The 14477-nt window shown below is 51.7% G+C and overlaps 1 long non-coding RNA gene across 1 annotated transcript; it reads right to left on the reverse strand.

The window, feature by feature from the left end:
• Nucleotides 1–6091: 6091 nt before the first annotated feature.
• Nucleotides 6092–8246, reverse strand: LOC138750237 (uncharacterized). Its single transcript, XR_011349183.1, has 3 exons — nt 8120–8246; nt 6816–7005; nt 6092–6150 (listed from the first exon to the last, which is right to left on the reverse strand). It is a non-coding gene; the product is annotated as an uncharacterized lncRNA (long non-coding RNA).
• Between the last annotated feature and the right edge of the window lie 6231 nt (nt 8247–14477).

The following is a 14477-nucleotide window of genomic DNA, read 5'->3' on the forward strand; positions in this document are numbered from 1 at the left end:
CCACCCCGCAGTATCCCATCAAGTCCTAGAGTCTCTGTGTCAGACATTCTCTGCTGACCACTGCCTGATGGCTTTGTGGTCAAATGTGTTTGTCTATGAAACCGTTCCCAGGAAGGTAAAGGGGCAAAGTCTTGCTGACTGGAACATTGTGCAGCACCAGGGCCAGGCCAATCTTTCGCAACACTTGAGCCAGGTAGAACCTCAGCACATAGCAGCATTTGGTGCCCTTGCACTTTGGTTGCAAGCACAGCCACACACAATTATGGCCATGCTGGTTACACCCTTGTCCCCATTGATTGACGATGTACACGGTCCTTCTCCAGACTCTATCCATTTTGGACCCCCACATGAATAGGAAATTTGTTTTGGGAATTGACAGGGTGGTGGTGTGGGGATGGGCCACACCTGGCCCACGTGCAGCAGGACCAAAAGTTCCTTGCACATTGCACTTGATAATCAGGTTTTACCCGAATGACAGAGATGGGTATCTCTGTGGTTCTCCCTGTCTCCTGGACCTGGGGGTCTTTGTACTGCTCCCCATCTCCTTAAGTTGGTGCTTTGTTCTCCACCACCCCCACAAGAAATCCAAGACCCCTGGATGGAGGGCAGAGGCGCAGAGAGATCAGTGAGAACACGGGTAGTTTCAACAGGGTGGGGTCCATCCAGCCGCCTGATAACAGGAGGAACCAAATGGGAAGGAGGATGCAGGGCATTCGATAGCAGGACATTGCAAGAGAGTGGATTCCTCAAACTCTTGAGGGGAGAAGGCGCTGGTCGATCCATCGGTTTAGGTGGGGCAGGGTATAGACATGGCAGTTGACTGGAATTGTCAGCGGGTTACTGAGACCTGGGAAAGGAGGGGAAGGAGGGTGCAGTAGTGTTCTGAGAGTGCTGAGGGAGAGGCAACATGGGTGCCACCTCAAGGCAAGGGTCATCTCATTGTTTGCTGGTATGGGCTCTGTAAATAGACTCATAGATATCCAGCACAGAGCATCTTTGTCCCCCTGCCATCAGGAAGGAGATATGGAGGAATAAAAGCAGAGCAGCCAGGGAGGGAAATAGCTTCTTCCCACAGGCCGTGCGATTGACAAGGCAACATGAGCTGGATGGGAGCTAAGAATGAAAAGGGTGAGAGGAATATGGACTGATTACAACAGCTCAGCTAGCAGGAGAGAGGGGCTGAAGGGCCTGTTTCTGTTTTGTCTATCTGGACCAGCTTTTGAGTTCAAGCTTTAAAAAACCCAATCATTTTTAAATTTAATATTAACGGTACAGAATGAATCAAGAGACAAGTTGTCTGTCCAGCAGCAAGCGTCGAAGGCACTTCCTGAAACGGAGGCTCTGAAACCACAGGGAGGTTCTGGACGGAAAGAGGCCCAGCTTCTTCTGGAAGGAGGAGAGGAGAGGCAGGGGAAATGCGGGGGAAGGGAAGGGGTGGGGAGGGGCTAGGGATGCCGTCCACCGTTCACCGCCCCTTTCCTCTACCCCGTTCCCCTCCCCTTTCCACTGCCCGTTCCCCTCCCACATCCCCTCCCCTTCCAGTCCCCAGTTCCCGTCCCCCGCTCGCCTCCCCCATTCCCCTCCCCCTTCCCTTCCTCCTACTCCTAACCCTAACCCCTAACAAAATCCTAAACCTAACCTTAACACTACCGATACCCCCTACCACCACTCCACGTCCCCTAACTCTACCCCCACCCCGTCCACTAAACCTAACTTTATTCCTACTAACCCCAACCCTAATGCTACCCACCATCCCCTAACCCCAAACCTCACTCCTCCTCTACCCCACTGCTCCTACCCCCTTCCCCTATACCTAACACAAGCCCACTTCCCCGAACTATAGACCTAACCATAAACCAAGATATAGCCCTACCCCATGTCTCCTAACACTAACCCTAACTCTACCCAACTTCCCCAACCCTAAACTAAACCCTATCCCTATCCCTTACAACCTACCCCCTTCCCCTAACACTACCTCCTACCCCTTCCCCATACCCGCACCCCCTACAACTACCCCCTTCCCCTAACCATACCTCCTACCCCTTCCCCATACCCACACCCCCTACAACTACCCCCTACCCTATCCCTTACAACCTACCCCCTTCCCCTAACCCTACCTCCTACCCCTTCCCCATACCCGCACCCCCTACCACTATCCCTACCCTATCCCTAACAACCTACCCACTTCCCCTAACCCTACCTCCTACCCCTTCCCCATCCCCGCACCCCCTACCACTACCCCCTACCCTACCCCTTACCACAACCCCTACCCTTACCCCCTTCCACTACCCCCTTTCTCCTACCCCCTTCCCCTCCCCCTCCTCCCCTAGGTTAGGGGTAGGAAGGGGAAAGGGGAGGGGAAGGGGAGGAGGAGAAAGGGAGGGGAAGGGGGAGGGTTAGGGGAGGGGATGGGGGAGGTGGAAAGGGGAAGGGAAGGGCGGAGGGGAAGGGGGAGGTGAAGAGTGGAGGGCTGGGGTTAGGGCATAGGTGTGAGGGCAGGAGAAGGGGAAGGTGAGCAGGAGGGGGTTGGGATGGAGGAGGGATAGAGGAGAAGAGGGGAAGTGGGTGAAGGGACATGGAAGAGGCAGGGAATGGGGTTGGCAGGGCCAGAGGGATACGACGGGGAGGGGTTCAGGCCATCATGATGTTGTCCGTTCTCTGTTCAGCTGGGATGCGAGGTTCTCTGGACTCGTGTCTTGTCTCTGAGATCGCTCCTTCTCCTGGGAAGAGAAATACGAGTGATAGAGATACTGTCTCTGAGGCCTGATCACAATGACTTTGGAGGGTCCCAACTCTTCCCCCATCATCCCCCCTACCCCTGAACACTGGAGCTTTTGCCCTTCCTCTGCTTTACCTGAGGAAGTCTGTTTTGGCGAAAACCACGATCTCTCTCTGCAGAGCTCAGAGCAACGTGTGTCCATCAGGCAACACCCTGGTTCTCCATGATATGGCAGCAAGATGTTAGACAATCATGGATGGATCAGTCGAGACCATTCAGCTGATCCATCTGAACCTACCCCACAACAATGTTACCCTCCCCTCCCTCACACCAGTACTCTCCATTTTTCTTGAATTCCTGTCCATATTAAAATCCTTTTCATGCCTTTTTTGGACCATCCTCCGCTACTACCCCGACAATGCATTCCAGCCACCCACTACATTCTGTGTGAATAAAATGTACCCCTCACGTCTTGCCTAAATTTCCCTCAGCTCACCTTATTTAGACGTCCTCTGGTATTCTCGCCCCAGGAATGCACACAATATTCCAAGTGTGGTCTGACGAGAATTTTATACATCTGCAACGATACCTCTTGGTTTTTGAACTCAATCCCCTGACTCCTGAAGGCCAGCACACAATACACCATCTTAAACTCCCTCTCAATTTGCACAGCAACCTTGAGTGATATATGGAGCAGGATCTAAATATTTCTCTGTCCTGCACACTGTTCATAATCCTGCCATTAACCAAGTGCTCTGCCCACACATTCTTGTAATCCGCCTTCAATGAAGATATTGGTCTATATGAAGCTACTTTTAATGGGTCTCCAACCTTCTTTGGAATAACTGTTATTCGTGCCCTTGAAAATTACTCTGGAAATAAACCTGGACCAGTTGCTTATTTAAGAACATCTGATTTACAGGATTGAACTCCATCTGTCACTTCTCTGCAAACTGGATGACCTATGACAACCTTCCACACTGTCTACAACATCTCTACCTCTGTGTGATCCCCTGACGTACCCACCCTTCCACTCCCATCATCATTCATAAAAATCACAAAGAGCAGGGGTCCCAGAGCAGATCCCTTTGGAGAGCCACTAGTCATTGTTCCATCTACTACTACCCTCTGTTTTCTGTAGACAAGCCATTTCTGAATCCACACAGCCAAGGGTCCATGGATCCCATGCCTCCAGACATTCTGAATGAGGCCTCCGTGGGGACCTTGTCAAGCACCTTACTAAAATCCTCGTGCAGCACATACAGACTTTGACCTTCATCTATTTCCGTTGACACCTCCTCGAAAAACTCAATTTGACTCGTGAAGCAGGACCTGCTCCTCACAAAACTATCCATGAGTTTCCCCAGCATGTCTGGGCATTGCCCTCGGCCCCAGCATCTGCAGACTTCCTGGCCAGTCCCTCCCTTACCCCTTCCCAGAGCTTCCGCATCCATTAGAACATCAAGCATTGCTGCCCAGTACAGGCCCTTTGGCCCATAAAGGCTGTACTGACCTTTGTAAATGTTCTCCACAACCTTTACCTGTACCACACCCATAGGAACATAGGAAGTGGGAACAGGAGTAGGACAAAAATGGCCTATCGAGCCTGCTCCGCCATTCAATATGATCATGGCTGATCTAATTTATGACCAAACTCGACCTACCCTGCCTTCTCGCCATATCCCCAAATTCCTCTATCATGTAAAGATTCTGTTCCCTTACATCCACATGCTCGTCTCAGAGACTTTAATATGTACCTATTCTACCAACCGCTACCACTTTCTCCGGTGACGCATTCAAAGCTCTCACAACTCTCTGCATAAAAAAAATCTCCCCTCACCTGAAGCGGATGCTCTCTGAGATTTGCACCTGACACTTTAGGAAAGGTTTCTGGCTGTTCATTCCATCTAAGCCCCCCACAATCTTATTTAGAATAAGTTATTAAGCTGTGGAAGGGGCAAGTTGGGAGAGGGAGGAGGGGAGAGAGCTGGTGGGGGAGGGGTGAGAGCTGATGGGGAGGGGACAAGGCCGTGTTGGGGAGAGGGATCAGCACCCCGTTGAGGTGGTGAACGGACAGACATGGGTGGATCTACCTGCCGAAATAAAGGAGCAATAAGAAGGCCATCTCGGTATCTACCAGCATCTTCTGGGGCTTGATGTCTCAATGGAAAACCCCCTGAGGATGGAAGTAGGCCATGCTCTGCTACAGCTGGTACATGAACATCTGGCAACACAACGATATAACATGACCAGCTCTGCCTCCACACTGGCCGGGTCTATATCCTGAGGGTAAGGGGAGGTGGGTGAAGGGCTCCTCCCTGCCAATCAACATCCATCCTCATCATCCTCTCCGCCCCTCTCCCCTCACTACCCTTTCTCTCCTCACCAATACCCATTGAGACCCTCATGCACCCTTCATCGATATCCAGTCCCCAGCGAGACTCAGCCAGTAAACTCCTTCATATCCTCCAACCCCACCATCCAAGCTTGCCCCAGTGGACAACTTGACCACCCAGACCCACAACCACCTTGATGTAGATCATGGGAATGGGCTGCTTGGCCTTGTTGAAGTGCTGGGCCATGCAGTGAACCGTCTCGGGAACATAGACCAGACCCAGATTCAAATAAACCTCCTCTTTCTCTTGGACACAATACAAACATGTCAGCTGGATTTACCCTCCAACACCCAGTGCCTCTCCCAACTGGAGTGCCAGCCCCTCCTGATCTCAGTAGGCCTGATGCCCCCACTGCTCAACACAACATGGCATGAATCCAAGGGCTCAGCGAGCAGAGCGTCAACAGGCCGTAGTGGACCCGTTCGCTGCCCCATCATTCGGCTTCTGGTGAGACTGCACAAAATGTGCAGCTCTGACCGCCCTCCCTCGTGAGGCAAGTATTCACCGGGAGAGAAAAACCATTGACGTTTCGAGATGAGAAATGTTTCCAGCCGGGTGTTGTCTGGGGTCGAACATGTGGAGGCTGAGTTGTAGGGACGATTCAGAACAGGCGTTGATTTGGAAGGGCACCAAAAGGTTCTGGGGAAGTGAGTTATGGGGGAAAATACATTCGTGAAATGAATTGGGGAAACAGACTGGAGGGGCTGAGTGGCCGAATTTGGCGACCTTGTCTTGTGGTCTTGGCTGCTGCTGTCTGGAGTTGAAATGGGAAGAGGTCATGAGTTAATGGGTGAGGAGCAGGGCAGCCAGTGTCAAGGAGTCGGCACTGGTCAGAGGGGCAGGATGGAGGCAACAGAGAGGCTGCAGCGAGACAGATCAATTGAAGGAATGGGGAAGGTAGCAGCAAATGATATGCATCAGAGTGGGGGTGGGGTGGGTGCAGGTGGATCTTACCTTGACTACAGAGGAGTAGAAGTTGAGAAGAGGGACGATGACGGTGTGATCCAACTTTTGCATGATCTGCAGTTTGCGGTTCTATGGCGAGAGAGGAACATCAGCAAGGCTGGGCGATGGTTCGGAGCCCTGAGGGGCGACTTGTCCAAGTTGAGGGGGGAGGCGGGGAGGAGATTCGTCAAGAGGTCAGAGGTGGTGAACTCCAAGGGAGGCCGAAATGGGGGACTCGTCGAGAGTCGGTGGGGGGGACTTTTTGTGTTGCTGGAGCGGGGACTCGTCAGGGGGTTCAATGAAGTATCACTTCCATTTTTATGATTGTTTTCCCAGCTTCTGCTAAACAATGAATTTGCAGAAAATCTTTGATATTTGCCAGGTGTGTGTGTGTGTGTGTGTGTGTGTGTGTGTGTGTGTGTGTGTGTGTGTGTGTGTGTGAGTGTGTGTGTGTGTGTGTGTGTGTGTGTGTGTGTGTGTGTGTGTGGGGGGGGGGGTGGGGGGTTGTGTGTGGGGAGGGGGGCTGCTGTTGTGGGTTTCTGTGACTTTCTCTGTTTCCAAACCCCATGGCTGCTTTGGTCTCTGTCAGATGCTCCTCTTTCCACCCACCCTTCAAAAATGTGTTTGGGGTGTTTGTCAATTGGGTGTAATTGTGTGAAACGGGCTCATGTGTCGCAAGGTCCTGTGAACGTGCTGTAGGCCTAAAGTTAAATATCAGGGTGTTCCATTTCCACACAACTGCTCCTCCCCCTCACCTTGAATCTCTTGTCCTGCAAGATCTTCTTGATGGCAATCAGCTCTCCGGAGTCCACCAGCCTTGCCTGGTACACCACACCGAAAGATCCATTGTCGATGATTTTATCATCTGTTCAGGACACCACCTTGGGGACGTTGGGTCCATGACACAGAGTGGCCATCTCTGTGGTGACCTTATTGCCATGTCCTCTGGGGCAGAAGCAGCAGCATTTACACACCCAGAGGGTACACAACAGGTCATTTATCCCAACCCAGCCTTGCTGTCCTAGTTAGTCTCTACCCCTCCCTCTAACTCCCTTCCAAGGGTCACCTAAATGTCAGAATTGATCCTCTGGTGGTTTGTTCCAGCCTCTCAGTAGAAATATTGCCACCCCAGGTTCCTCTTTGATCACTCTCCTCAGACTGAGGCCAGTTCTGCAGCCGTTCACTTTGTCGACGACCCTCCCTCCATGGGAGGATCGGGTCATCCTTGACCTTCAGCACGTCCCGGGGAGATGAACCACTCTGAACCCTACCACGGGTTTAGCAGAAGCCCTCCACATTCCCAGAAGCTCAGCAACACCGTGATCTTCCATAATGCAAGCGAGACCTCATCGCATGAGGGAGCAGGTGGGGCGGAGGTAGACCCATGCTTCATCGCTCAACTCTGCTGGGTCCACCGCAGCAGAAACACTTTCTAGCACCTTGATCCAGGTCCACTGGGAGAAAGAATCCTATCCCGGTTGGGGGGGTGTGGGGGTGTATGCAAGGGTGGAAGGGATCTTGTAACCACGGGGAGGAGGAGCGGTCCTGTCTCTCAGTGGACAGATCCCATTCCAGGTGGAGGGGGAGCTCTGTCCCATTTCTGTTGAAAGGTCTGCCTTCCATCCCCCTCGCAACTTCTCTTCTCTCTCAGACACCTCACACTCTCCCCTGCCCCGATTCCTCTACCACACTCTCATCCCCCACCCAACACCTCCCCCATGGTTTCCCCAGTCCTTTCCGTCCCCTCGCACCCCATCCCCCCAGCTCAACCCTATGTCCCCTATCTCTGATCCAATCTCCCTTGACATTAGCCTGTGGTGCTACCCCGTTCCTTTGTTCTCCCCTCCACTCCTACAGACCCCATCCCTGTATCCCCTCACATGCCATTGTTCTCCCCTCCCCACTCCCCTCCAGCTGCCTCATAAAGTGCCCTGCACTCAGGGTGGGGAGAGGGGAAATTAAATGCAGCCTCCATTCTCTCTGCCCACACTGGGTGAAGGATGGTGCCAGAGGAGGTTCTGTCCCAGTCGGGGAGCCTGTAACAGGCTCTTTATCTCACCCATGGGCGCAGGGTGCTTCCAAACACAACCCTGTTGATCAGAGGGTCCCTGGGATGAGACAGTGTCCTACTCCGACACGTGGGCCAGATTCCCTTTCCAGGAGAGGCATCTTTCTCTTGTTGCTGTGCCATGGCACAACTCAGCTATGGCTGCCCCATGCAGTGACATCATCACCCCCTCTGTGTCATCATCTCCCCCCTCTGTGATACCTCCCCTCTCTGTAACACCACTAGTGTAATGGGCAGGGACATCCAACCATTTAAATCCTCCTCAATTTCCCCAAGCAAGAGGAGAATAATTCAGCTGGTCTAAATTACTCGTTGTTATCTATTCTAACTCCTAGATATTTGATCCCATTTTGCTGCCACATTTGTTGACTATTTTCTTGACATTGGCTCTAATCCCCCTTCCTAAGTGAGAACATATCACTTTTTATTTTGGCAGGGGAGAGGCCTGATATGGTCAATTTATCAGACTTGGGCGGCTCCCGAACTCCAGCGAATGTGGCCCTTGGTTTTAATTGCTGACAAATAGGGCATTTGGCCATCACAGTTCTTGCAACATCATGAGACCCCCAGATCCTCTGTCCATCATAGTGCCCCCATATGCCCACATTTATGATGCACCAATGCTGCCAAGGCTCCGGGGTCTCTCTGCTTGGGGAAAATAGTGGCAGAGCATATTTGAGCAGCTCAGTCCACAGTGACATTGCGTCAGCTTCAGCGGTTTTCCTGGAGGTGTGTCCATCCACGTGGTGGACCCTGACTATTCTTTTGTTGTTCCACCTCTCAGAAGATCTGCCAGTGCTGTTGTCCTCAGAGCAGGCAGCCATGGATCTGCCTCCCTGTCTCCTGCCGCCGACCCATCCACACTGACGTTCTGTTTGGCACAGCCCAGAAATCCTGTGGCACTGATCGGAAAATAGGCTCCTGGGCCCGCCTGGTTGTCCCTTTTCGTATCAGTGCCACAGCTGCCAGCTTGGACATTTGGCTCTCCCCTCCACCACACCCTCTTCTGTCAGTACTTTATCTGTGGTGGGCTGGAGCGCTCCCACCTTACACCGCTGTTTTCTGCACCTCCACCAGCCCGAGCCGTCAGTAAACCAAGCTTTTTCCTGCTGTCCAGCATCAAGGGTGATGAACGGTTTGCCCCAGGCCATGGTGCCAAGCTCTTCTCGGGGGTCATTCAGGTGGGAGGCTGTCACTTTCGGGCAGGACATGATCTGTTCTTGCAAGTGGCTCAGCCCTTCGGGCCCGGCCTCTGTGTGGTCTGCCATGTACCACTTCTTCGGTCCGCTGTGAGTGGCATCCGCAGATTTAACCCATCACATGTTGGGGAGGTGTGGCTGGAGTGTGACTGTCTCTGCTGTCATCTGGTTCTCTGTGGTGAGCAGGCGAGCATCTGACACTCAGATGGGGAGTCGCGTGAGGCAGCTTCCAGGAGGGAATTGAACCAGAAGCTGTGTGGGACTCGGCAACCTTGCCTCTTTCGCTCGAGGCTCCACTAGGCCATTTTCTTCATGGCAGAGACAAGTAATTCAAAGGGTGTTCCAGTTTTGAGGGGTTGGGGGGTGCTTGTGTTCAGTGGCAGTGGTGTTCAACAGTGTGTTTTGCCATTTAAGAAGCCATTTGTTGTTCAGGTCATCAATGAAGCGGAGATTTTTTTTTCTGGGCAACATTGTACAGTAGATGGAGGGGCAGGGTGAGATGGGGAATATGTTGGCACCAGTAACCCAAAAGACCCACAAAACTTTGTGCCTCAACTTGTTGGTGGGCACCGCAATGAGGATTTTGCATTGAGCAACCATTGATATTTCTCTGCTGCCTGGATGCTCAGGAAAAGGACTGTTGGACTAGGACCCTGGACCTTTTCCAGGTGGTGCCTCCCTGGTGCCAGTGTCTGGGGTGTTGCTGCTGGTGTCCAAGACATCCTAAAGTGGGCCAGAGGGTGTGGTACATGGAGATACCAATGACATAGGGAGGAAGAGGGACGAGTTCCTGAAAAGTGGGTCCAGGGCGATGGTGAGAGCTGAAAAGAAATAGCACGAAGGGAGTCATGTTGGGATGACTGTCTGGGCCATGCGACAGTGAGAGCAGGAACAGAATGAGGTGGAGGATGAAGGCGTGGCCTGAAGGTGCGGGTTAAGAGCTCCTTGAGGGCATCCTATTTGCCTAGCTCGGGAGGCTGATGTCGGAAGTCGATGAGCCTTGTTTCATGAGATACATTCTCCAATCCAGGAAAGCTCCTCTGTACCCGTTCAAATTTAACCTGAGGAAACTGTGTTCATGGTGGAAATCTCTGCAAACACACAACCGGTGTCCTGATGAGCAAGAACATCATGGAGGAGTAATGGATGTCATCAGCGGTGATCTCTTGGAGGTGGAACTGTTCCTTGGCCTGTTTGAACCCCACGTGTGGCTGCGACATCCAGAACGTTGACAGCTTCAACCAAACCATCTGAAGAGCCACCTGGACCGTGATCTTCATGTCCAACTGAAGGGCTGGGTCCTGCTGAGGTCACCACTGTAGCAGGCGTGCTCCCGCGAAGTCTGGAAAGAATGACATGCACCCAAGTAGTGGAAGTGGAAGATAAGTTGCTTGAACATGCAGCTCCAGCCTTGGGTCGGAAGGCGATCCTCCTGTTGCTCATTGTTTCCCACCATGTGGGTCATCCCCTGGGATGAAGGGCATTGGCCCCAACGAGGTCTGCGCTGTCAGTGTGTTTGTCGGCTCTCTAGTGTAGTGGCTCATGTCTCGGTTAACAGGCCACTCCAACTCGATATGTCAGAAGAATATGGAGCCCATATTTACCAAGGGTGGGTGTGCATATTTACATGAAACCCTGACACTCCCTTTCACCTGAAGGCCTCTGTTTATTCAATGAAACTTTAAAGTAACAGACACTTCTGTTGAGGCGAGAAGGGGAGGGGTTAGGATATTGGGAATGGGGGTGGGGGGTGGTTTGTTTATTCTTTCTTTTATAGATGCCACACATTAGATGAGCATTATTATTAATTGTGTGAATTTGTTGTGCTTTTAAGTTTATAAATATATTTTAAAATGATCGGCAGGACCACGAGTGGCAGATAGGATCATGGGGACTCTCTCCCCCCAACCCACCCACCCAAAATATCAACCGGGTTCATTGTCGTTGTCAACGTCGTCGAGGATCCATTCCACCTGCCCACAGCATTTGGCAGCTCTTCTCGTCGGGAAAGAGGTCGAGGAATATCGGAGCCAGTAGCACCAGGCCCAGAAACAGATTCTTCCTGCGAGCAGGGAGAATGGAGAATGATGGATGACCGGCTCAGACAAAGACTCCATGACTCTGCTATTGATTCAACAGAATTTATTTCTTTTTTGGGAGGGACTGCACGTGTATCATTTGTCTCTCTGTGCGTAGGTCCGGTTGTGTGTTTGCAGAGGTTTCCACCATGAACACAGTTTCCTCGGGTTAAATTTGAACGGGTACAGAGGAGCTTTCCTGTATTGGAGAATGTATCTCATGAAACAAAGGTGACTGAGTTCGGGCTTTTCTCTTTTTCACCCCAAAATTAACTTTATTCTAAAATTATTGACCAAGAGGACAACTGTTCCATGTCTTTTCTCATCCTCGTGTTGCATGCCTATATTCCCTTCACTGCACACGTTCTCTGTTTAACATCATTCCACCACTTTGACACCTTGTGGATACTCACTGCACTCTGTGGTTGAAGGGGTTCCCCTTAGCCTCCGCCCCCCAAGACACGGAGGTTTAGAGTCCTTCCCCACAGCGCCCTCGTGTTGGCTGCGCCAAGCCTCAGTGCATCTCTCAGCAACCTGGACTAGGACAGTGGGCAGCGTTCCCTCACCCACATCTCCATGTGCTAAAAGACCAGCAGGTTAACGTCGAACAGTTATGCCCTTCGGACCTCGATGTTGTGCTGACCTATCAATTCCAAGCAAAATAAAAACTAGACCCTTCCTCCTTCATAACCCTCCATTCTTGCAATGGAGGGAGTGCAGAGGCAATTTACCAGGCTGATACCTGGAATGGCAGGAATGACTTATGAGGAAAGATTGCACAAATTGGGATTGTACTCGCTGGAGTTTAGAAGATTGAGAGGGGATCTCATAGAGACATATAAAATTCTGGCAGGACTGGACAGAATGGATGCAGATGGGATGTTTCCAATGGTGGGAAAATCCAGAACCCGGGGCCATGGTTTGAGGACAAGAGGCAAACCATTTAGGACCGAGATGAGGAGGAATTTCTTTACCCAGAGGGTGGTGAATCTGTGGAATTCATTGCCACAGAGGGCAGTAGAGGCAGGTTCATTAAATATATTTAAGAGGGAATTAGATCTATTTCTTCAGTATAAGGGTATTAAAGGTTACAGAGAGAAGGCGGGGACGGGGTACTGAACTTTAAAATCAGCCATGATCTCGTTGAATGGCAGAGCAGGCTCGAAGGGTCGAATGACCTACTCCTGCTCCTATCTTCTATGTTTCCTTCATTCATGTGTCCAAGAAGCCCTTAAATGCCGCTAATATTTCAGCCTGCACCACCACTCCTGGCAAGGCAGTCCTGGCACCCACAACTCTGTGTAAAAACAAGTACCCCTGATATTGCCCCTAAACATTCCTCCCTTTGCTTTGGGCTTCTAGTGTTTGCTTCTCTTATCTGGGTTTCAGGCAGACCAAAGGGCATCTTTCACTGAGATTCTGGTCTTCCAGCAGTTCTGGATGTCTGTCTCTGGATGCTCTGCTCAGGGGACCACCCCACAGTATCTCATCAAGTCCTAGTCTCTGTGTCAGCAGGAATTCCATGCTGACCACTGCCTGATGGCCCTGTGGTCAATAGTGTTTGTCTATGCAACCATTCCCATGAAGGTGATGGGGCAAAGTCCTGCTGACTAGGACATTGTGTGGCATCAGGGCCAGACCAATCTTTCGCAACACCTGAGCCAGGTAGAACCTCAGCAAATAGTGGCTTTTCATGCCCTTGCACGTTGTTTCCAAGCACAGCCACACACAATAGCCATGCTGGTTAGGGTTATGCCCCCATTGATTGACGGCGTACATGGTCCTCCAGACTCTATCCATTTTGGACCCCCACATGAATAGGAAATGTGTTTTGGGAATTGACAGGGTGGAGGTGTGGGGATGGGCCACACCTGCCTCACGTGCAGCAGTACCAAGAGCTCCTTGCACCTGATGACCAGGTTCTACCGGATTGAGAGAGTTGGGCATCTCTGTGGTTCTCCCTGTCTCCTGGAACTGGGGGTCTCCTTACTGCTCCCCATCTCCTTGAGTTGGTACTTTGTTCTCCACCATCACCACAAGACAACCAAGACCCCTGGATGGAGGGCAGACGCGCAGAGAGATCAGTGAGAATACGGGTAGTTTCAACAGGGTGGGGTCCATCCTGATGCCTGATAACAGGAGGAAACCAACGGGGAAGGAGGATGCAGGGCATTCGATAGCAGGTGGGGCAGGGTGTAGACATGGCAGCTGACTGGAATTGTCAGGGGGATACTGAGACCTGGGAGAGGAGGGGAAGGAGGGTGCAGTTGTGTTCTAACGAGAGAGTGCTGAGGGAGAGGCAACATGGGTGGAACCTCAAGGCAGGGGACCACTCAATTTTTTGCAGGGATGGGCTCTGTAAATAGAATCACAGATATCCAGCAAAGAGCATCTTTGTTCCCCTGCCATCAGGAAAGAGATATAGAGGAATAAAAGCAGAGAAGCCAGGGAGGGAAATAGCTTCTTCCCACAGGCCATGAGATTGACAAGGCAACATGAGCTGGATGGGAGCTAAGAATGAAAAGGTGGAGAGGAATATGGACTGATTACAACAGCACACCCAGCAGGAGAGTGGGGCTGAAGGGCCTGTTTCTGTGTTGTCTATCTGGACCAGCCTTTTGAGTTCAGCTTTAAAAGACCAAACCATTTTTAAATTTAATATCAACGGTATAGAATGAATCAAGAGACAAGATGTATGTCCAGCGGCAAGCGTCGAAGGCACTTCCTGAAACGGAGGCTCTGAAACCACAGGGAGGTTCTAGCCGGAATGAGGCCTGGCTTCCTCTGGAAGGAGGAGAGGAGGCAGGGATAATGTGGGGGAAGGGGTGGGGAGGGGAGGGGGTAGGGATGCCTGCCTCCGTTCACCTCCCATTTCCTCTACACTGTACCCCTCCTAATTCCCCTGCCCATTCCCCTCCCCCATCACCTCCCCATTTCCCGTGCCCCGCTCGCCTCCCCCGCTCCCCTCCCCAACCTAACCCTAACAAACCCTAACCTTAACGTTAACACTACCGATACCCTTAAACACTACACCACGTCCCCAACCCTAACTCTTATTTCCACCCTGTCCCC

Source organism: Narcine bancroftii, unplaced genomic scaffold (assembly GCF_036971445.1).
Source record: "Narcine bancroftii isolate sNarBan1 unplaced genomic scaffold, sNarBan1.hap1 Scaffold_109, whole genome shotgun sequence".
Taxonomy (NCBI): domain Eukaryota; kingdom Metazoa; phylum Chordata; class Chondrichthyes; order Torpediniformes; family Narcinidae; genus Narcine; species Narcine bancroftii.